Source organism: Puma concolor, chromosome C1 (assembly GCF_028749965.1).
Source record: "Puma concolor isolate L17-30 chromosome C1, mPumCon1.1.hap2, whole genome shotgun sequence".
NCBI classification, from domain to species: Eukaryota; Metazoa; Chordata; class Mammalia; order Carnivora; family Felidae; genus Puma; species Puma concolor.
The window spans coordinates 27,079,694-27,103,818 of NC_141674.1; the positions used below are offsets into that span (position 1 = coordinate 27,079,694).

The 24,125-nt window shown below is 38.8% G+C and overlaps 1 protein-coding gene across 5 annotated transcripts in view; it reads left to right on the forward strand.

The window, feature by feature from the left end:
- The window catches only part of ZMYM4 (zinc finger MYM-type containing 4), a 145,994-nt gene that overhangs the window by 12,416 nt on the left and 109,453 nt on the right, over positions 1 to 24,125 (forward strand). For 2 of the 5 annotated variants that reach the window (XM_086716427.1, XM_086716430.1), the window contains exon 2: positions 20,094 to 20,155. The exons of the other annotated variants lie outside the window; for them this stretch is intronic. The gene's annotated coding sequence lies outside the window, so the exon portion shown is untranslated. The remainder of the gene's footprint in view (positions 1 to 20,093; positions 20,156 to 24,125) is intronic. 5 annotated transcript variants of the gene reach the window in all.

Consider the following 24,125-nt stretch of genomic DNA (forward strand, 5'->3'; position numbering starts at 1 on the left):
AATATATATAAGTTTCCTAGGTTTGCCATAAGAAATCACCACAAACTTGGTGGCTTAAAACAACAAATTTATTCTCTTATAGTTCTGGAGGCTAGAAGTCCAAAATCAAGGGGTCAGCAGGGCCATCCTCTCTCTGAAGGCTCTAGAGAAGAACCTTCTCTTTGTCTCTTCCTGCTTCTGGTGGCCTTAGGTATTCCTTAATTTGTGGCAGCATTAACTCCTCTCTTTACCTCTGCCTTCACATGGCCTTCTTTCTGTGTTTCTGTCTCTTTTAAGGGCAGTCTTCATTGGATTTACGGCCCATCCTAATTCAGGGTCATTTCATTTCAAGATCCTTATACTAATTACATCTGCAAAGGTTATTCCAGAAAGCTCACATTCTGAATATCTGGGAGGACATATCTTTGGGGGCCACAGTTCAGCCTGCAGCAAGGTCTTTAAGGTTTGCATCTCAATGCTTTTAAAAAAATTATTATATTAAAAGTTACCTTAAATTTTTATTAGAAGTGTATATTTGAATGGCATTAAGTACATTTTAATAGTGTTGTGCAACTATTACCATTGTCTTTTTCATGCCAGACAGAAGACTGTACACATTAAGGAATAACTCCCCATTGCAGTTCCTTCCAGTCTTTGTTATGCTTTAATTTACTTTATGTCTCAATGAATTTGCCTATCCTGAATATTTCATGTAAGCGGAATCATACAGTATTTGACCTTTGATGTCTGGCTTATTTCATTCAGCATAATATATCAGAGCTTCATTCTATTTTATGGCTGAATAATAATCTTATTTGTATGTATATGACACATTTGTCCATTCATCTGTTGATGGACACAAATTTTTATCTTTTGGCTGTTGTGAAAAATGCTGTTACAAATAGTGCTGTACAATATCTGTTTGAGTCTGTGTTTTCACTTCTTTTGGGTATATGCCTAGAAATGGATTTGTTGGGACAAATAGAAATTTTATGTTTTATCTTTTTTGAGGAATCACCAAACTTTTCCACAGAGGTGCACTAGCAATGCAAGAGGATTCTGATTTCTCCTGTCCTCTCCAACATTTGTTCTGTTCTCCTCCTCTTTCTTCTTCTTCTTCTTCTTCTTCTTCTTCTTCTTCTTCTGATTTCTCCTATCCTCTCCAACATTTGTTCTGTTCTCCTCCTCCTCCTTTTTCTTCTTCTTCTTCTTTTTTTTTTTTTTTTTTGATAAAGCTGTCCTAGTGGATGTGAAGCAGTATCTTGTGGTTTGGATTTGAATTCTTTTTTTTTATAAATTAATTTTTAATGTTTATTTGTTTTTGAGAGAGAGACAGACAGAGTGTGAGCTGGGGAAGGGGCAGAGAGAGGGAGACACAGAATCTGAAGCAGGCTCCAGGCTCTGAGCTGTCTGCACAGAGTCCAACGCAGGGCTCGAACCCATGAACCATGAGATCATGACCTGAGCCAAAGTCGGACACTTAATCAACTGAGCCACCCAGGCGCCCCTTGAATTCTTTTGAGAGGGTGAGAGCGCGCGTGAGAGCGGGGGAGGGGTAGAGGAAGAGGGAGAGAGAGAATCTTAAGCAGGCTTGATGCCCAGTACAGAGCCTGACATGACTTGGGGCTCCATCTCTCCTGAGCTGAAATCAAGAGTCAGATGCTTAACCGACTGAGCAACCCAGGTGCCCCTTGATTGATATTTTTTTTAATGACTAATGACGTTGAGTATCTGTTCTTGCGTTTTTTGGCCATTTGTCGATCTTCCTTGGAGAAATGTGTGTTTAAATCCTTAGCCCATTTTTAATTGGGTAGTTTGTCTTTTTGTTGAGTTGTAGGAGTTCTACATACTGGATGTTAAACTGATCAGATACGTGATTTGGAAATATATTCTCTCATTCTGGGGGTTTTCTTCTCATTCTTGATAGTGTCCCTTGATCCACAAAAGTTGTCAGTTTTGATGAGGTCTGATTTATGTTTTCCTTTTGTAGCTTGTGCTTTTGTTGTCATATTTAAGAAATCATTGCCAAATCTAAGATCATATAGTTTTTCCCATATGTTTTCTTCTAAGAGTTTTGTAGTTTATCTCTTTTTTTAAATAAAGTCCGTTGTTTTTTTAACGTTTATTTATTTTTGAGAGAGAGAGAGAGAGAGGGAGGGAGAGAGGGAGAGAGAGAATCCAAGCAGGCTCCTTGCTCCACGCAGAGACTGATAGAGGGCCTCTATCTCATAACAGCGAGGATAGGACCTGAGCCAAAATCAAGAGCCGGATGCTTAGTCGACTAAGCCACCCAGGCACTCCTAGTTTACCTCTTTAAATTCGGTCTTTAATTAATTTTAAGTTAGTTTTTGTTTGTGGCATAAGGTATGTGTACAATTTTGTTCTTTTGCATGTGGATATCTAGTTTTTCCAGCACCATATTTGAAGTCTGTTCTTTTCCCATTGAATGATCTTGGCACCCTTGTCCAAAATCATTTGGCCTTTGTATTAATCAGTTTGGGCTGCTGTAACAAAATACCATAGTTTGGATGATTTACACCACAGAAATTTATTTCTCACAGTTCTGGAGGCTGGGAAATCTAAGATCAAAGAGCTGGCAAGGTAGATTTCATTCTGAGGCCTCTTCACTTGGCTTGTTGGCAGCTGCCATCTTTGCTTTGTGTCCCCATGATCTCTTTGTGTGTTCTGAGACAGAGTGAGCAAGCTCCCTGGTCTCTTTTTAGAAGGGCACTAATCTCATCATGAGAGCCCTACCCTCATGACCTCCTCTAATCCTAGTTACCTACCAAGGGTCCCATCTTTAAATATCATAACATTGGTGTTTCAGTCTTCAAAATATATATTTTGGGGACACACCTACTCAGTATATAAACATATATGTAAGGGCTTATTTCTGGATTCTCAATTTTGTTCCATTGGTCTATGTATCGCCTTGTGATGGTACTACACTTTTGATTACTGTAGCTTTGTAGAAGTTTGAAGTTGGAAAGTGTGAGTCCTCTAACTTTGTTTTTACTTTACTTTTTTTTTTTTTTTAACGTTTTTTATTTATTTTTGAGACAGGGAGAGACAGAGCATGAACAGGGGAGGGTCAGAGAGAGGGAGACACAGAATGTGAAACAGGCTCCAGACTCTGAGCTGTCAGCACAGAGCCCGACGTGGGGCTCAAACTCACGGACTGCGAGATCATGACCTGAGCCGAAGTCGGCCGCTCAACTGACTGAGCCACCCAGGCACCCCTGTTTTTACTTTTCAAGATTGTTTTGGGGCACCTGTGTGGCTCAGTTGGTTAAGTGTCCAATTCTTGATTTTGGCTCAGATAATGATCTTGCGGTTTATGAGTTCAGGCCCCATGTTGGGTTCTGTGCTGACAGCTTGGAGTCTGCTTGGGATTCTCTCCCTCTCACTCTGCTTCCCACCCTCCCCCTCCCGCCCAGGTAAACAAACAAACAAACAAACAAACAAAAGATTGTTTTTGGCTATTTGGCATCCCTTAAAATTCCATATGAAATTTAGGAGTCTTTTCCTATTTCTTAATTTTTTTTTTAATGTTTATTTTTGAGAGAGAGAAACAGAGTACAAGCATGGGAGGGGCAGAGAGAGAGGGAGACACAGAATCCAAAGCAGGCTCCAGGCTCTGAGCTGTCAACACAGAACCTGACATGGTGCTCGAACCTGCCAACTATGAGATTGTGACCTGAGCCGAAGTTGGATGCTCATCTGACTGAGCCACCCAGGCACCCCTCTTTCTTAAATTTTTTTAAATGTTTATTTATTTTTGAGAGAGAGACCAAGTGTGAGTGGGGGAGGGGGGAGAGAAGAGAGAGAGAGAGAGAGAGAGAGAGGGACTCAGAATCCAAAGCAGACTCCAGGCTCTGACTGTCAGCACAGAGCCCAACGCGGGGCTTGAACTCACAGACTGTGAGATCATGACCTGAGCTGAAGTCGGATGCTTAACTGATTGAGCCACCCAGGTGCTCCGAATTTTTTACCATTTCTACAAAAAATGCCACTGGGATTTGGGTAGGGATTGAATTGAATTTGTAAATCTCTAGGGTAGTATTGTCATCCTACTATTAAGTCTTCCAATCAGTGAATGCAATGTTTTTCCTTATATCTTTGTCCTTTAAAAACTTTTTTTTATTAAGTAAACTCTATCCCCAATGTGGGGCTCTAACTCAACAGCTCCAAGATCAAGAGTTGTATGTTCTATTGACTGAGCCAACCAGGTGCCCCCATCCTTTAAAATTTCTTTCAACAGTGTTTTGTGCAAGTCTCCTCAGTGTACAAGTCTTGTACTTCCTTGGTTAAATTTTTTTCTAAGTCTCAGTGTAATACACCATATTAATAGAATGAAAGAAAAAACTTACATATCTCAGTTGGTGGAGAAAAAAAATTTGAAAAACTCCATCATACTTTCATTATAAAAGCACTTAATAAATTAGGAATAGAAGGGAACTTCCTCAATATAATAAAAGCTATATATGAAAAACCATAGCTAACATCATATTTGATGGTGAAAGACTGTAAGGCTTTCTCCTAAGATCAGGAATAAGATAAGGATGCCCTCTTTGGTACTTCTAATCAGTGTATTTGAAGTTCTAGCCAGAGCAGTCAGACGAGAAAGAAAAGGCATCCAAATTGGAAAGAAAGGTAAAACTATCTCTTATTTACAGATGATACAATTGTTCATATAGGAAACCCTTACAAATCCACCAAAAAAATCCCCAAACCCTGTGAGAGGTAATAACGAGTTCAGAGTTCAGAATAAAAAAATCACCCAAAAATCAGTTGTGTTTCTTCACACTGTCAGTGAATAATCCTGAAAGGAAATCAAGGATATTATTTCACTTATATCAGCATTGAAAAGAATAAAAATAAAATACTTAGACATGTGTCTTTTTTTTTTTTTTTTAATGTATTTATTTTGAGAGAGAGAGTGTGAGTGGGCAGGGGCAGAGAGAGAGGGAGACAGAGAAACCCAAGCAGGCTCCACAGTGACAGCGTGGAGCCCAACGTGGGGCTTGAACTCATGGACTGTGAGAATCATGATCTGAGCTGAAGGGCCGACGCTTAACCTACTGAGCCACCCAGGTGCCCCTTATCTGCATCCTTATAACTTAACATCAGTAGTTCTTGAAAGTTTCTTCCCTTTTTGGCCAAAAAGATCTACCTAGGCTCATGCTATACGTTACTATCTCATATTTGGAATTAACTCCCAGGAAGCCCTGGTACCTTTTCAGTAGGAAATGGTAATTTCAGACTATAGTCTGAACTGAGATAAGCTTTTTGAAGTTAGAGTCTGTTTGAGACTCTGTTGCTTGTGTTTTTCACATTTACTCCTCAACCCACATCTGGCTTTTCCATCTGTTTCTCCACTGAAATTCTCTTTAAGATCACTGAAATAACCTAAGAATTACCACGTCTAATGGATGCTTTTCAGAGCTTTTCTTACTTGATCTCTTACACATCTTACTCTGTTGTCCATTTCCTCCTTGAAACTTTTCCCTTACTTATAAAGTGGCATTCTCATGGTTGTTTTCTTGAATTGTTTCTTTTCAGTCATCTTTGACTCTTTCTGCATGCCCAATAAATGTTTCCTTGGTCTCTGTTTTTCTTGGGTAATCACCTACAGTAGTTTTAACCACTACCCATTAAATACATATGTGATTTTCCCTTGTACTTCTTTGCTTCTTTTGCATGTGTGTGTCTAAAACTCAAAATCTGTGTTTTCAGATGTATGCTTTGACTTGTGCTAACAAATACTGCTAATTTAGTGTGCCTACAATGGACTCTTTATTCCCCTTGTAAGCACTTGCTCTCACAAATAGTGCCCCATTCCTTCCCTACCTGTTGTTCTTTCTGTATTCTCTTAGTTAACCCTCTTCTAGTCACCCTGGTTAGAAACTGCTCAGTCATTTTTTTCCTCTTTACCTTATCAATCCAATTTTAACTGGTGAGTCTTATTGAGGTAACTTCACACATGATTTGTAAAACTTTATTTCTATTGCCAGCAGCCTGGTTATGGTACTCATTTTGCTTGCTTTGTCTTCTTGCTTTCCTTGCCTTTAAACACTCTTCTTTTGGGGCGCCTGGGTGGCGCAGTCGGTTAAGCGTCCGACTTCAGCCAGGTCATGATCTCGCGGTCCGAGAGTTCGAGCCCCGCGTCAGGCTCTGGGCTGATGGCTCGGAGCCTGGAGCCTGTTTCCGATTCTGTGTCTCCCTCTCTCTCTCTGCCCCTCCCCCGTTCATGCTCTGTCTCTCTCTGTCCCAAAAATAAATAAACGTTGAAAAAAAAAAATTAAAAAAAAAAAACCCACTCTTCTTTTCCCTCCCTTTTCTAGTGTTCCTTTCCCCCATTCATTTTATTCAATGGAGACTGATTTATCTTAGAAATGAAAATCTCTTCATCTATATGGTAACAATTTGGTTCCCTTAATAATATTTCAATTCCCCAGGGTAGGTACTGTTCACATTCTCTTCCTGTGGCGAGAGGCAGGTTGCCTCACAGCTCTGACTCTCTCTCCTAGAAATGTACTTTTCCTTCACGGGAAAGTTTTTTTTCTGATTTTCTCTGCTACTGTCATGCTAGTCTTGGTAGTGGTCCTGCTTGGCCCTATAAGCCTGATGTAGAGATAGAATCTTTGCTTAATTCCACCCAGCACAGCTGAGATCAGGTTGTGACTTTTAAAGACTTTTTTTTAAGCAATCTCTACACCCAGCATGGGGCTCAGATTTATAACCCTGAGTTTAAGAGTTACATACTCTACTGAATCAGCCAGCCAGGTGCCCCTCAGGTTATGACTTTTAAAGAAGACTATCAAAAGTTGAGTATAGTAGGAGGGAATTATAAACCAATACAGTATTCTCTCCATCTTCCCCCTGTCCCCCCCCCAAAAAAAAAAAATCTGTGGTTTTTTTCCTGTGGTTTCAGTTACCCACAGTCAACCACGGTCCTTCCGGAAGTAGATGATCCTCCTGTTGCATTGTCGGAAGGTCACTGGTATAACGCTAAGTTACAGTGCCTAGATTCACCTTTCATCTCATCACATAGGCATTTCATCATCTCATGTCAACACAAGAAGGGTGAATACAGTACTGTGAGATATTTTGAGAGACCACATTAACTTTTATTGCAGTATAGTGCTATAATCGTTTTATTGTTGTTAGTCTCTTACTCTATAAGCTCAGCGTTACCATATGTGTGTATGGTTGGCCCTTGAACAACATGGGGGTTAAGGGCACTGTCCCCCAACCCCCTGGTCATATCTGCCTATAACTTTTTAAAAATTTTAGAGATGCCTAGGTGATTCAGTCGGTTAAGCTTCCGATTTAGGCTCAGGTCATGATCTCGTGGTTTGTGAGTTTGAGCCCCGCGTCGTGCTCTATGCTGACAGCGCAGAGCCTGGAGCCTGCTTCGGATTCTGTGTCTCCCTCGCTCTCTGCCCCTCCCCTGCTCACACTCTGGTCTCTCTCAAAAATAAGTAAACATTAAAAAATTTTTTTAAATTTTATCTAGTATTAAATAATATCTTTACCCAAAATGGGTCTCAAACTCCCAGCCCCAAGATCAAGAATCGTGTGCTTTGCTGACTGAACCAGTCAAGCACCTCTGCCTATAACTTTTGACTCCCCAGAACTTAATTAACTTAATACCCAATTTTAACTGGAAGCCTTATTAATAACATAAACAGTTGAGTAACATATTTTTTATGTTATATGTATTATGTACTATACACTTAACAATAAAGTAAGCTGGAGAAAAGAAAAAAAAAATTTTTTTTAATGTTTACTTATTCTTGAGACAGAGACAGAGCGTGAACAGGGGAGGGGCAGAGAGAGAGGGAGACACAGAATCTGAAACAGGCTCCAGGCTCTGAGCTGTCAGCACAGAGCCCGACGTGGGGTTGGAACCCATGAACTGTGAGATGATGACCTGAGCCGAAGTCGGATGCTCAACCGACTGAGCCACCCAGGCGCCCCAAGAAAAGAAAATGTTTTTAAAAATATCATAAGGTAGAGAGGGGTGCCTGGGTGGCTCAGTTGGTTAAATGTTCAATTCTTTTTTTAAATTTTTTTTTTTCAACGTTTATTTATTTTTTTGGGACAGAGAGAGACAGAGCATGAACGGGGAAGGGGCAGAGAGAGAGGGAGACACAGAATCGGAAACAGGCTCCAGGCTCTGAGCCATCAGCCCAGAGCCTGACGCGGGGCTCGAACTCACGGACCGCGAGATCGTGACCTGGCTGAAGTCGGACGCTTAACCGACTGCGCCACCCAGGCGCCCCTAAATGTTCAATTCTTGATCTCAACTCAGGTCTTGATCTCAGGGTTGTGAGTTCAAGCTCTGTGTTGGATTCCATGCTGGGCTTGGGCTCCATGCTGGGCATGGAACCTACTTAAAGAAAAAGAAAACAAAATCATATGGTAGAGAAAACACATCCACAGTATTGTACCATATTTGTTGATAAAAGTGGATAAGTGGATCTGTACACTTCAAACCTATGTTGTTCAAAGGTCAGCTGCACTACTTGTAATAATTTACTATTTCCAAAATTTTAAAACAGCATATACAAAAGGAAAATAAAAGGGGTACCTGGCTGGCTCAGTTGGAAGAGCATGCTACTCTTGATCTCAGGGTTGTGAATTTGAGCCTCACGTGGGAAATAGAGATTACTTAAATAAATAAAAACTTTAAACAAAAAAAAAAAAAAAGGAAAAAAACCCCTTCATTTCCAAGAAGGATTAATAGAAGGAGAAAGCTTATTATGTTGGTTACAATTTCTTTATGTGTATTTGTCCAGATTTAGCTGTTTCCACAAAGAATTTGGGGTAGTTTTACAAAAAGATATACAAAAGAAGATTAAAAGAATTAAGGACCATGGTAAAGGAAAATATAGATATGGTAATTCTAATGTTGTGATTGATCAGAGTTAGTTAAATATGGCCAATATCACATAGAGCAAATATTACTGTACTGTGAAGAAACAGCATTTTCTAGCACTGATTCTAAAAGTAGTTACAGATGTGAATCTTTAGTAGGAGACACTGAGTAATGAACAATGTCTTCAGTAACATTTTCTTTCTAACAGAAGAAAGTAGTCTCAATTTCTCGTGTCTAGGTTTTTGTGTAAACGTGTCTTTATATCCTTTGGGTAAATAATTAGGAGTGGTATTGCTAGGTGATATAAGTTTTCTCATATTGTGTTTTGAGTTATTTATGTATTTTGGATACAAATCCTTAGATATGTGTTTTGCAAATATTTTCTCCTGGACTATGACTCATCTTCATTTTCTTAACATTGTTTTCTTCAAACAGCAGAAATTGAGATTGAGGCTGATGAATATACCCATATACAGAGACACAAACTTAATTTTGTAGAAATCAGACAGATAACAGCAGAGTGCCCAGGAGAAAACATATCATGGTATATTTGTTTTTAATTAGCAATATGCTTCAGAATCCCCTGGGGGAATTCCATCCCTGCTCCTGTGTAATACACAAATGTGTAGTCCTTATCTATCCCAGACCTTCTGAAATAGATTAGGTGGAGGATTGCAGAGTAGGAGCCACCGTCACAGAATTTGACCTTGGTCCTTAACAGTAACATGGTTTTTGTTTCCTTAAGGATCAAATAGAAAGAGATAAATCTAACTCTTAGTGGGTTTCAGTGGGTTAGTGCACAGGAAATACTAGCATATACTAGGTGGTAATTTCTAGAGGCAAAGGGGGAAGGACCTGGAGCCAAGGATAATGTCATGGAAACCTTCGAAGTCATTGCCTAGAAGTGAGAGTGAACATTACTTTTTTCTTGCTTTCCTTTCTATGTAACACTTGAATTATTTAAGAAGTAAACGGGGCGCCTGGGTGGCTCAGTCGGTTAAGTGGCCGACTTCAGCTCAGGTCATGATCTCACGGTCTGTGAGTTCGAGCCCCGCGTTGGGCTCTGTGCTGACAGCTCAGAGCCTGGAGCCTGTTTCACATTCTGTGTCTCCCTCTCTCTGACCCTCCCCCGTTCATGCTTTGTCTCTCTCTGTCTCAAAAATAAATAAATGTTAAAAAAAAAAAAAAAAAGTAAACGTTGGCTCCAATTTTTCTTTTCATTCAACCTTTTTGTTCCCCTGAAATTGAATATGATGTTTTCTGATCTTGAATTCCGTTATATCATAGTAACTTCCTTGCTTTTTAATATGATCGTCATAGGATTGTTCATAGAATTTATGTCAGTTGAAGTATTTCTCTCAAGATAGTTATAGAAAATATGCATACTTACTGTCCTTCGGTTTTTCTTCATGTTTGATGTTTTTTTATTTAATTTAATTTTATTTATTTTATTATTTTTAAAATTTTTACTTTTTATTTTTTTAAATTTACATCCAAATTAGTATATAGTGCAACAGTGATTTCAGGAGTAGATTTCTTAATGCCCCTCACCCATTTAGCCCATTCCCCCATCCCACACCCCCTCCAGTAACCCTCAGTTTGTTCTCCAGTTTTGAGTCTCTTGTGTTTACCCCCCTCCCTGTTTTTATATTATTTTTGTTTCCCTTCCCTTATGTTCATCTGTTTTGTCTCTTAAAGTCCTCATATGAGTGAAGTCATATCATTTTTGTCTTTCTCTGAATGACTAATTTCACTTAGCATAATACCTTCCAGTTCCATCCACGTAGTTGCAAATGGCAAGAATTCATTCTTTTTGATTGCCGAGTAATACTTCATTGTATATATATATTTATACACCACATCTTCTTTATCCATTTATCCATCGATGGACATTTGGGCTGTTTCCATACTTTTGCTTGTTGATAGTGCTGCTATAAACATTGGGGTGCATGTGTCCCTTTGAAACAGCACACCTGTATCCCTTGGATAAATACCTAGTAGTGCAATTGCTGGGTCGTAGGGTAGTTCTATTTTTAATTTAATAGTATTTTAAATTTAAAATATAATTTTAATTATTTTTAATTGAGGAACCTCCATACTGTTTTCCAAAGTGGTTGCACCAGCTTGCATTCCCATTGATGTCTTAACATAAAAGAGAAGTAAATATTTTCCTGTGTTTTTGTATATGGAAAATTAATTTTTTTACATCTTTTTAAAAAAGTTAATGTATTTTGAGAGAGAGAGAGCATGTGTGCACACACATGCACACGCACAAAGTGGGGGAGGGGCAGAGAGGAGAGACAGAATCCCAAGCAAGCCCTGTGCCTGATTCAGGGCTTGAACCCACAAACTGTGAAATTATGACCTGAGCTAAGATCAAGAGTTGGACGGTTAACTGATTGTGCCTCCCAGGTGCCCGAAAAATTAATTTAAAAAAAAATGTTTTTTAACATTTATTTTTGAGAGACAGAGGAGACAGCACAAGCAGGGGCAGAGCAGAGAGAGCAGAACTGTGAGATAATGACCTGAGCCGAAGTCAGACACTCAATCGACTGAGCCACCCAGGCGCTCCATCTAAAATTAATTTTAATGAAGCAGTATTCAATAATTATGAACAAGAAAAAAAAGTGCTGCATCTAGCATCAAAGAAGGATTTACTTTGTTTAGTTGTCATTTGTTGGAAGAAAGTAACACAGGCCCCAAAATAATGAGTTATTTTCAGGGTCGTTAAATAATAAATTATATTAGGAAAAAAGCTTCTTGTTTAGTGTGAGGAATACAACTCTGTATTTAAGATGTTTCTAGTTGATCACTACTTTTTTAAAACCTTTGATAATGGACATTTTAAAATATAAATGTTGAGCAAATAGTTCGACTAATGGTCATGTATTTGTCATTCATCTTCTTTAAACAGTAATCAACTTTCTGCCTGTTTTATTCATTCCTCTCACGTCTTTCCCTGTAACATTTTATTTTTATTTTATTTTATTTTATTTTATTTTATTTTATTTTATTTTATTTTATTTTATTTTATTTTATTTTATTTTATTTTAATGTCTCTTTCTTTTTTTCATTTACATTCAAGTTAGTTAGCATATAGTGCAACAGTGATTTCAGGAGTAGATGCCTTAATGCCCCTTACCCATTTGGACCATCCCCCCTCTTACAACCCCTCCAGTAACCCTCTATTTGTTCTCCATATTTAAGAGTCTCTTACGTTTTGTCACCCTCCCTGTTTTTTATATTTTTGTTTCCCTTCCTTTCTCTTCATCTGTTCTGTGTCTTAAAGTCCTTATATGAGTGTCATATGATACTTGTCTTTCTCTAATTTCGCTTAGCATAATACCATCCACGTAGTTGCAAATGGCAAGATTTCATTCTTTTTGATTGCTGAGTAATACTCTGTTGTGTGTGTGTGTATATATATGTATATATATGTCTATATACCACATCTTCTTTATGCAGTCATCATCCATCGATGGACATTTGGGCTGTTTCCATACTTTGGTTATTGTTGATAGTGCTGCTATGAACATAAGTGTGCATGTACCCCTTCGAAACAGCAAACCTGTATCCCTTAGATAAATACCTAGTAGTGCAATTGCTGGGTTGTAGGGTAGTTCTATTTTTAATTTTTTGAGGAACCTCAGTACCGTTTTCCAGAATGGCCGCACCAGCTTGCATTCCCACCAGCAGTGCAAAAGAGATCCTCTCTTTCCGCATCCTCGCCAACATCTGTTGTTGCCTGAGTTGTTAATGTTAGCCTTTCTGACAGGCGTGAGGTGGTATCTCATTGTGGTTTTGATTTGTATTTCCCTGATGATGAGTGATGTTGAGCATTTTTTCATGTGTCGGTTGGCCATCTGGATGTCTTCTTTGGAGAAGTGTCTGTTCATGTATTTTGCCCATTTCTTCACTGGATTATTTGTTTTTTGGGTGTTGAGTTTGAGAAGTTCTTTATAGATTTTGGATACTAACCCTTTATCTGATATGTCATTTGCAAATATCTTCTCCCATTCTGTTGGTTGCCTTTTAGTTTTGCTGATTGTTGCCTTTACTTTGTAGAAGCTTTTTATTTTGATGAAGTAGGTCCCAATAGTTCATTTTTGCTTTTGTTTCCCTTGCCTCCGGGGACGTGTTGAGTAAGAAGTTGCTGTGGCCAAGGGCAAAGAGGTTTTTGCCTGCTTTCTCCTCGAGGATTTTGATGGCTTCCTGTCTTACATTTAGGTCTTTTATCCATTTTGAGTTTATTTTTGTGTATGGTGTAAGAAAGTGGTCCAGGTTCATTTTTCTGCATGCCGCTGTCCAGTTTTCCCAGCCCTACTTGCTGAAGAGACTGTCTTTATTCCATTGGATATTCTTTCCTGCTTTGTCAAAGATTAGTTGGCCATACGTTTGTGGGTCCATTTCTGGGTTCTCTATTCCATTGATCTGAGTGTCTGTTTTTGTGCCAGTCTCTATAGCATTTTAATGCTAATTGTAGACATATTTCATTTCAATTTTTTTTTTTAAGTTTGTTTATTTTGAGAGAGAGAGAGAGAGTGTGTGAGCCAGGAGAGGTGCAGAGAGAGAGAGAATCCCAAGCAGGCTCTGTGCTGTCCATGCAGAGCCCCAACACAGGGCTTGATCTTAAGAGCCATGAGATCATGACCTGAGCTGGAACCAGGAGTCAGGCGCTTAACTGACTGAGCCACTCAGGTGGCCCTTGTTTTACTTCTTAATACACAAGTATACATTTCTAACATACACAGTCTCTTTTTTTAAAAAAAAAAAAATCAAAATAACATTATCACATGGAACAAAATCAACAGGCTTCCTTAATGTCACCTGATATTTGTACAACTTTCTTATTTGTTTCACAAAGTCAGTAGCTAAAACAAGGTTTGTGGGGACGCCTGGGTGGCTCAGTCGGTTAAGAATCTGACTTCGGCTCAGGTCATAATCTCATGGTTCATGGGTTCAAGCCCTGCATCTAGCTCTGTGTTGACAGTTCAGAGCCTGGAGCCTATTTGTATTCTGTGTCTCCCTCTCTTTCTGTCCCTCCCCTGCTCATGATCTGTCTCTCAAAAATAAATAAACATTAAAAAAAATTAAAATAAAATAAGGTTTGTGCGTTATGTATCTGCAGCCTCTTTTAATCAGTAAATCTCCCCATTTTAAAAACTGCTGTTTATTTTTAGAAGACACTAGCTGATTTGTTCTGCAGCATTTCCCACATTCTGGGCTTTGTTGATTATATCCTGGTGTCATTGGACATATTACTCTGTTCTTCATGTTTCCTGTAACTGGTAGAAGTGTGATTAGATTTAGGTTCAAAATTTTTTTTTCTTGTCTTAAATTTTTTTTTTTTTTTTTTTTTTTTAGTTTAAGTAGTCTCTGCACCCAGTGTGGGGCTTGAACTCACAACCCCAAAATCAAGAGTTGCACACTTCACTGACTGAGCCAGCCACGCACTCTAAAGTTTTCGTCTTTTTTGGAAAGAATTCTTTATTGGTATGACACCGCTAGTGGAACCATCGCATTCATCTTAGTTCAGGGGATGTCAGCATAAACCATATATTTAAAAGTTCCCCTTCAGTTTTTACCTGAATGGTTTTAACATTCATTAACTAATTCTTTTTTTAAAAGATTTTATTCCATAAGTAATCTTTATACCCAGTGCAGGGCTTGAACCCCCAACTATGAGATCAAGAGTCACACACTCCACTGAGTGAGCCAACCGGGCGCCCAATAATTATTTCTTGATTCACCGTTTCGTTAGGGGTTATAAAATGATGATTTCCTAAATCTTTTATTTCTCCAGTGTCTATTAGCTATGATTATTTTATAGAGAAGAACTTTTCCTTATCAACTAACATTTGGTTTCTTTGTAACTGTAAAATATCATTAATATAAGACAAAGACAAGACAAGATATATAAAAAAAGCCCCAAAACAAGAAGAAAAGATAAATGCTGGATTCTTTTTTTGTTTTTGTTTTTTTTTTTTTCAACGTTTATTTTTTATTTTTGGGACAGAGAGAGACAGAGCATGAACGGGGGAGGGGCAGAGAGAGAGGGAGACACAGAATCGGAAACAGGCTCCAGGCTCTGAGCCATCAGTCCAGAGCCTGACGCGGGGCTCGAACTCCTGGACCGCGAGATCGTGACCTGGCTGAAGTCGGACGCTTAACCGACTGCGCCACCCAGGCGCCCTCTCTTTTTTTGTTTTTAAGAATGAGTTGATGAAGTGATACAGCCTTCACAAATGACCAGTGAGAGTTATTTTTTGAAGTAAGGGGAATAAAGGCAGTATCATGGTAAATTACTATAAATAGATTTATTTATAATTGTAGTCTATTATGCCATCTTTGGTAGATAAAAGCCTCTTCAGATTAGCTCTTCTGTCATTTTGTCATGACTGCCGTAGTCTTTGATAATTTCCTTGCTTTCTGGTGCAAGATGAATCAAACTCATCTGTATAATCCCTACTCCAGACCTGAAATCAGCCATATCTTCCAGGAGGTCTGGTTCCTTTTAGTGGGAAATGGTATTAAGAGACTGTAACACTTGACCACTTAAAAAAAAAAAATTTTTTTTTTAATGTTTATTTTTGAGAGAGAGAGAGCACGTGAGTGTTTACGTAAGCAAGGGAGCAGCAGAGAGAGAGGGAGACACAGGATCCGAAGCAGGCTCCAGGCTCTAAGCTGTCAGTCAGCTCCAGCTCAGAGCCCAGCCCTGGGATTCAAACTTGTGAACCACGAGATCATGACCTGAGCCAAAGTCGGACGCTTAACCGACTGAGCCACCCAGGCCCCCTAACACTTGACAACTTTTTAAAGTTGTACCATCTTAAGTTTCTGTCCATGTAGGAAGTGTCCTAAGTATTTAGGTAGGGACTTAAGTATTTTTCATGTTCATAATTAGATTCATTTGAGGACCATTTAAAAAGGTTAAATGACAAAGATTCTTATATTGAATATGATATTTAGGTTATTTATAAGAAAAATCTAAAATGAAATAAAACTAATAAAAGTTAAAAATAAAAGTATGCCAATGTGTCAAAGTTGCAAATACAGCAAAAATTCGAATTTTAATATTAAAACAAAATTATTCATGGCAAAAGTAATTAACTATCAGTACTTTCTGACTTTGTAGAAGCTGTAATTCACACTGAAGATATAACTGCCATGAATCATTATGTATCGAAAACCTTTGTATTGGCATATATAAATCAAAAGTTTTAATAGTTTAGAGGAACTGAAGTTCAACTGAACTTAGTACACTTTGAGAAAAACATGACCATCTTTACATTTTCATGCAAACATTTTCATGGAACATTTATAAAATTTAATCATAATTGACACATAATTCACACAGCCCTACCACTTGGAAATTTTAGAACTTCTAAGCATTTCTTGGGTTAAACAAGTTGAAGCTAACTTCAGTTACAGACAGTTGAGTATATGACGAGTATGTCAGTTATACCTGAATAATAACAGCAAAAGAATGTAACAATGAGAGCAAACCATATCTTGGGATACAAGCAGAGCTATACTCCAAAGAGAATATTTTGCATTAAATGCTTTTAGTTAAAAAAAAAAAAGTGTGTATTAGCTGTATATGTTTGAACAATGAAATAAACCTGAGGAAAGCACAAGGGAAGAATTAATAAAGTCAAAAATATGTGACAAAAAAAATAATATGTGAGAAAAAATGAATTAAGTAGAAAATGTATAGACTGAAAAAGGATCAGATTCTTTGTGAAGTGACCAATAAACAAGTTACTGACAAGTCTAATTGAAGAAAAGAAAACAAATAGTGTTGAAATAAAGGCTGTAACCATAAATAGTTTGGGGATAATATGTTGAAATTTTTTTTTTAAGTTTATTTTTTGAGAGAGAGAGGGAGAGAGAGAGAGAGAGAGAGAGCGCATGTGGGACGGGCAGAGACAGAGAATCCCAAGCAGGCTCTGCACTGTTAGTGCAGAGTCCACTGTGGGGCTCAAACTCATGAACTGTGAGATCATGACCTGAGCTGAAATCAAGAGCCGGTTCCTTAACTGACTGAGCCACCCGGGTGCCCTAAACTTTTTAAGATATAATTAACACGATCCTTTAGATGAAATGGAAGATTTTCTGAAATAAGTTGCCAAAACTGATTCAAAAGATAGAACACCTGAATAGGCCAGTAACCATTTAAGAAATGGCAGTTAATGTCAAAAATCAGCCATTCCCTGCCCCCCTCCCCCCCAGTTTCTAATCTTTCTTTGTACCATTGAGGAATAGTCCATATCCATGTTTTTAATAATATATACCAAAATAGAAAAGGTCTCATACCAAGATGCTAATAAAGATCTTGATATAGGAGTGCATGGGTTGGTTCAGCTGGTTAAGCATCTGGCTCTTGATTTTGGCTCAGGTTATGGTCTAATGCTTTATGAGATTGAGCCCTGCGTTGGGCTCTGCACTGACAGCGTGGAGCCTGCTTGGGATTCTTACCTGCCTCCCACTCCCTCTGCCCCTCCCCTGCTCCAGCACACATGTGCTCTCTCTCAAGATAAATAAACAAAAAAGAGACCTTTTTTGGGGCGCCTTGGTACCTCAGTTGGTTAAGCAGTCGGTGCCTCAGTTGGTGCTGACAGCTCAGAGCCTGGAGCCTGCTTCAGATTCTGTCTCCCTCTCTGTCCTTCTGCTGCTCGTGCTCTGTCTCTCTCTCTCTCTCAAAAATAAACAAACATTAAAAAGGTTTTTTTTTTTTAAAGATCTTTTTATATTTAGTATTCATTTCCTAGCAATAAAGTCTCTTTTTTATAAAACTAAAAATAGAGGGTTCTTTCCTTTACATAATAAAACATATGTGTTAGAATCCAGCAGTCATTCCTTGAGATTTAGGAAGGATGCCTGCTATTACCATGGCTATGACTGTTCTGGAAGTTCTAGGGCAATATAGTTAGATGAGGGAAAAAAGGCATAAATCTTGGAAAGTTGGAGAACAAAATTACGATTATTTTCTGATGACACACTTATTTGCCTGGAATTCTCAAGAGTATCAGTAGAAAATATTTTAGGGCTAAGAAGTAAAAATTCAAAAGTGAAAGCAATCTGGAGGAAAAGAGAAAGTGTATTAGAGTTGTAACAGGGAATTGTAAAATGTCTAGTTACAACATTAAAATATTTTTAAAAATCCCATGAAACTTAGTAACTTTGACTGTAAGTAGTTGGAAAATATTTTTAAAAAGTGATTCAAAAAACAATAAAAAATTAAATTCCTTGGGATAAACCTAAAAAGTATGAGACTTAAAATGACAAGAGTTTACCTAAGGACATGGTAATAAAAAAATAATGATAGTCACAACACAAGTAATCTTTATGAACATTGTTTTAAACACTTAATTCATTTAATTCTCAAAGTGACCTTATAATACAGTGTTATGTTTGAGGGTAACAGAGAAGTAAAATGCCTTGTCAGGGTAATTTAGATGCTAGGATAAGGAATGATGGGATTGGAACCCATTCAGGCTGTGTCACTCCAAACTCCAGAGAATCTGTAACCATTATGCTTTGATGGCTCTTGAAAAAAATAAGTGATATACCATATTCCTGGATGGGAAAATCCAATATAATCAAAATATATGTCTCATAAAATTAATATTATTATATCGGTGTCCCAACAGGATTTTGTTTTTCTTTTTCATGGTAAGGAGGGTAGAATTTGAGAAAACAGTGATGAACTTCACTAGGAATTATAAGTAGGTGAAAGATAGCCAAAACAGTTTTGAATTAGAAGAGTATTGGGGGAGTGGAGGAGTAGAGGAAGTGGGTACCTTGTTTTATAGGATTTTGAATATAATACTGACATAGGTATGCTCAAATTATTACAAATAAAGAGATTCATTTCTGTGTATAAGAATATAGTTGTAAGTTATTCTTTAAATTGTGTTTGGATAGTTTTCTGGTCATTTGGGCAAAAGATAAAGTTAGCTCTTTTCCTCCAGATACCAAAACAAATTCTAGAGGGATTGAATATATGGATATAAGAAAATAAAGGTATTACCCAAAGAAAATATAGGTAAATACAACATCTTGATACGGGGAATGCCTTTTTAAGCATAAACCAAAAAAAGGTAATTCAAAGAATAATTGGTTTGACTACATTGAAAAAATTGTCACATTTTTAAAAAGGAAAAAGTGTTCAAAATATCTGACAATCAGAAGTGACTGTTTTCAGAAGAATGGGGTACTCAGCAGATAAAAGCAGATAACCACTTTAGGAGTCATCTTAGAATTCCTCAGTGCTCCACATCCCTAATTTCCATCCAGTCACCATTCATGCTTCCATTCAACAAATGTTTGAGTGTCTGTTACACACAAGGAACCATTGTAGGAATGAGGATACAGTAGTGAATAAAATGGAGAAAATCTCTGCTCTTACGTAGTTTATATTCTGTTGATGGGAGAGAGAACTATTAGTCAATTAATGCAGAACATTTAAAATGGGACACTTCTATAGAGAATCATAAAGCAGAAAAAGGGTATACATTGTGCTGTTGTGGAAGTGGCATTGCAGTTTTAGATAGAGGCATTTAAGCAAAATCTGAAGGAAATGAGAAAGCCAGCCACAGGGGTATCTTAAGAGGAAGAACATTCCAGGTAGAGGGAACAAGAAATCCAAAGTTTGTGACGCAGGAGAATGCTGTGTATATTTTATGAACAGCAAAGTGGTGGTAGCTGAAGGTAGGTGAGTAAGGTAGTGAGTAGTAGGAGATGAGATCAGGGAGGTAACTAAATCTTGGAGAGGTTTTTAAGACCAGGTAATTCTTTGTTGTAGGGGTTATAGTATACATTGCTGGATGGTTCACAGCACCCCTGGCCTATACCCACTAGATGTCAGTAGAGCTCCCTAGTTGTAATAACCAAAAATGCCTCCAGATTTCACCAAATTTTCTAGATTTGGGAAGCAACATTGCCCTTGCTTAAAAACCACTGCTCTACTAAATGGCTGTAGTCCCTTTGAGGAAGGCTTTGGAGGAATATTTATGGTGTGTCCTTGCTGTAATGGTGCAGAGCTTTTCCTCAGGTGGACCCAGTCTCTCCTCAGTTACAAAAGGCTGTGGGTCTGTGAATTGACCAGGTCTGGAAGGTGGGCAAATGCCCATGACTTCCACTATGATGATTCAAGTCGGTTTTTGGCCACCAGATTTAGGCATTTTTCTGTTATATAGATTAAACTGCCCATCTATTTCATTCCTAGGAACATCGTGATCAATTAGCCACTGCCAAAGATCCCTGCGGGCCAAAGCGATCTGATTACCGGTACGTCCTCGCTGCCCTTATCTTTGGAGTTAAGTACTGCCACTTGGCCTCTGCTACTTTGGGATCCCATCATCCTCAGTGAGATCAGGGAGCTCATCTCAGTGGTGACATTCCCTGAAGTCGTACCTGACTTAAAAGAGAGCAGCCACACAGCCTTTTCAAGTATGTGGTGCTTCCCTCACTAATTATAGTGTCTTCTGGGCCTTCTCAGGGTATGTAGTTGGGTAGTAGGTTGCAGAGGATAAATCCACTTCAATATTCCTGTCTCCTTAAACCTTTGGATTTTCTCTTCCACATAATGCCAGTGGAACTCTAGTATTTCAGCCTCATTAAACCTCATTTAATATTCATTGGCAGTGTTAGAATAATTTTGATTTACATTTCCTTAATGATTACAGCTATATTGTTGAGTGTAAGTTTCAGTCAACAAGTAGGCTATTAGAGCCATCTCCAACTGCACAAGTTATCATAGAATCTGTGGTAAGCTCACTCATATTGATGAATTCTAATCTCCTTGGTCTAATACCCTTAGCATCGATTTTCACACATATTCCTCAGGTTTTTTCCTTTATATATTAACAGAATTTTGGCATTTTTTTAGTGCTTAAGCTATTTTCTCTTGAGTCATGCATACGTATATCTGTTCCTCTAGAACGTGCTGAGATTTGAACCTAGTTATGGGTGTAGTGTCAACAGGGTTGGTCTTGAGGAGAATGAGCATCCTCTTCCAAGTCATTTGCAGAACGTAACAATATCACAGGATTTTCAGCAAAGGAAAGCTGCTCTCTATATACAGAAGAGTAAGTTAGTGCCACTGGAGGTGTGAAGTTGTTTTTTTCATTCTGATTCGACCACATGTCTAAGTTTCAGGGTTCCATTTTTTTTTTCCTAGTCATTGCTCTTACTTTCACATGAGAAACTTAGACTATGAATTCACCTGTTATAATTCAGCTACTTGCAGAATCAAATTTTGCATTTGATTTTTAGCAATATGAATCTGAGGTTATAAGAATAAAGAGGTGTTGAGATTTTTTAAATGTATATTTTTGAGAGAGAGAGCGTGCACGTGCATGTGAGCAGGGGAGGAGCAGAGAGAGAAGGAGACAGAGGATCCAAAGCAGGCTCAGTGTTGATAGTAGAGGGCCTGATGTGGGACTCAAAGTCACTAATCTCGAGATCATGACCTGAGTCAAAGTCAGATGCTCAAACGACTGAGCCAATTAGGCGCCCCTGAGATTTCTTTAATACTGTCATGACAGTACTGTTTTTCAGACTGTGATTTAATCTGACAGTTAACGGACTTGAACTTATTTTTTGTGTACCTGTTCAAGAGCATTTAGAGAATCCATCTCATATAGCAGACCTTGTAGTCATCTGTACTGCCTTAACAGTTCAGTACAATAGCCATTTGGGGTCCTAAGGCACTTGCTTCTGTTGGCACCTCATCACAGTCAACCACAGTTGATAGCTTGATTAACTGTGATGCCACTGCATGCTGGGGGTTATTAGCATCCTATTTCCTGTTTGAGGCAGAGGGCACAACCAAGCCAATCTTCAAATCCCATCTTTGTAGGTATGTTTACTGTGACCATTGCAGTACCAACTCAGAAACCACACATTAATTTGAACAGGGAAGTTTAATATAAAGAATTACTAACCAAAAAAAAATTATTAACCAGTAACAGAGAGTTAACCCTAGAGGGCAAAGAGAACTGTGAAGTATACACAATAGAATGAGCAACCACTACCTCTAGGGCTGGGGCATGGTAGCAAGGATGGATGGAACAAATCTGGAAGATGCCGAATTTTCCAGTTTGAAGGCTGAGACTTTCAGATCTTGTTGGAAAGGGTGTGTTACACTGGATGCTGGAGAAGTGTGAAGTGCTGCAAATTTTCATTATCAAGCAAGAAACCCCCTTTTGGGGGACTGAGAAAAGTTACTAGGAAGCCCCTTTCTCAATCTAAGAAGCCAGCTGGAACATGGCATAATTCTTTGGGAAGTGTTTGGCCCATAAGAGTGCTACAGAAACTTGCTGCACAGCTGTCAGTGCAGGGTGCTGACAAAACTTGCTGGGAAACTACTCATGGGGTTGCATATGTGTTGCTGAGACTTGATGGGAAGTTGGAGCTTGGGGAGAGGGCTGTTGGGTGTTTTGCATACCATTGTTCTCCACTGGAACCATCAGGTTAGAGCACACTAATTGGAAGAGAACCTACTTCTGTCTGGAGTCTTCCTCTAGTGCCATCTGCTGAGAAGGTTAACATTTTGCCAGCTGGCAGAGAAGAAATGTTTACAGGTACCAGCTTCATTATTGCAAAGCAGGGCAGAGAGGAGTGGATTTGGAGTTGAGAGGCAATATATTTATAATTGGTAATGTCAGATATTTACATTTCTAGTACCCTTCATTTCTTTGGGTAGTCCCTGATTTCCATGTGGTGTCATTTTTTTTTTCTTCAGATACCTTTAATAACTTCTTATTAGGCCGATATGCTAGTGATGAATTCTTCCAGCTTTTGTACATCTGGAAAATTCTTTATTTTGCCTTTTTAAAAAATAAAATAGTGGTAGAGTACACATAACCTAAAATTTACCATCTTACCTGTTTTTTTTTTTTTAAGTTCAAGTAAATAAATACCACCCAACGTGGGGCTTGAACTCATGACCCCGAGATCAAGAGTTGTATGCAACTGAGCTAGCCAGGTCCTCCATTTTACCCCTTTTTAAGTGTACATTATTTTTTTTTTTTTTTTTTTTTTCAACGTTTATTTATTTTTGGGACAGAGAGAGACAGAGCATGAACGGGGGAGGGGCAGAGAGAGAGGGAGACACAGAATCGGAAACAGGCTCCAGGCTCTGAGCCATCAGCCCAGAGCCCGACGCGGGGCTCGAACTCACGGATCGCGAGATCGTGACCTGGCTGAAGTCGGACGCTTAACCGACTGCGCCACCCAGGCGCCCCTAAGTGTACATTATTTATCTGTTTTTGAGTGAGAGAGCACACCTGTGTGCACATGAGCAGGGGAGGGGACCGAGGGGGAGAGAGAAAATTGTTGTTTTTTTTTTTTTGAGAGAGAGAAAATTTTAATCAGGCTCCACATTCAGTGCAGAATCCTACATGGGGCTGGATCTCACAACTGTGAACCAAAATCAAGAGTCAGACACTTAACCAACTGTGAGCTACTCACATGCCCCTGTTGATTGGTTTTCATATGTTGAACCAGCCTTGCATTTTATTTATTTTTGAGACAGAGAGAGACAGAGTATGAACGGGGGAAGGTCAGAGAGAGAGGGAGACACAGAATCGGAAACAGGCTCCAGGCTCTGAGCTGTCAGCACAGAGCCCAACGGGGGACTCGAACTCACGAACTGTGAGATCATGACCTGAGCCGAAGTCTGATGCTTACCGACTGAGCCACCAGGCGCCCCTATTTTATTTATTTTTTAAAATGTTTATTTATTTTGGGGAGATGGAGTGGGGGAGGGGCAGAGAGAGAGAGAGAGACAGAGAGAGAGAGAGAGACAGAGAGAGGGAGACACAGAATCTCAAGCAGTCTCCAGGCTCTGAGCCTGTCAGCACAGAACCCGATGCGGGACTCGAACCCACAAAGTGCGGTATCATGACCTGGGCCAAAGTCAGACACTCAACCGACTGAGCATCCTTGCATTTTAGAAAGAAATTTTACTGGTCATGGTATATAATTTTTTTAATATGTTGCTGAATTTGATTTGCTAGTACTTTGTGGTGCCTTTGTCTGGCTTTGGTATCAGAGTACTCCTGCCCTCAGAGAATGTATTAGGAAGTTGTTCCCTAATTTTTATTTTTTTTGGGAAAAGTTTGAGAAGGATTGGTATTTTTCTTTAAATGTTTTTTGGAATTCACCAATGAAGTCATCAAGTCCAGGACTTTTTTTTTTTTTTAACGTTTATTTATTTTTTGAGAGACATAGAGAGACAGAGCACAAGTTGGGG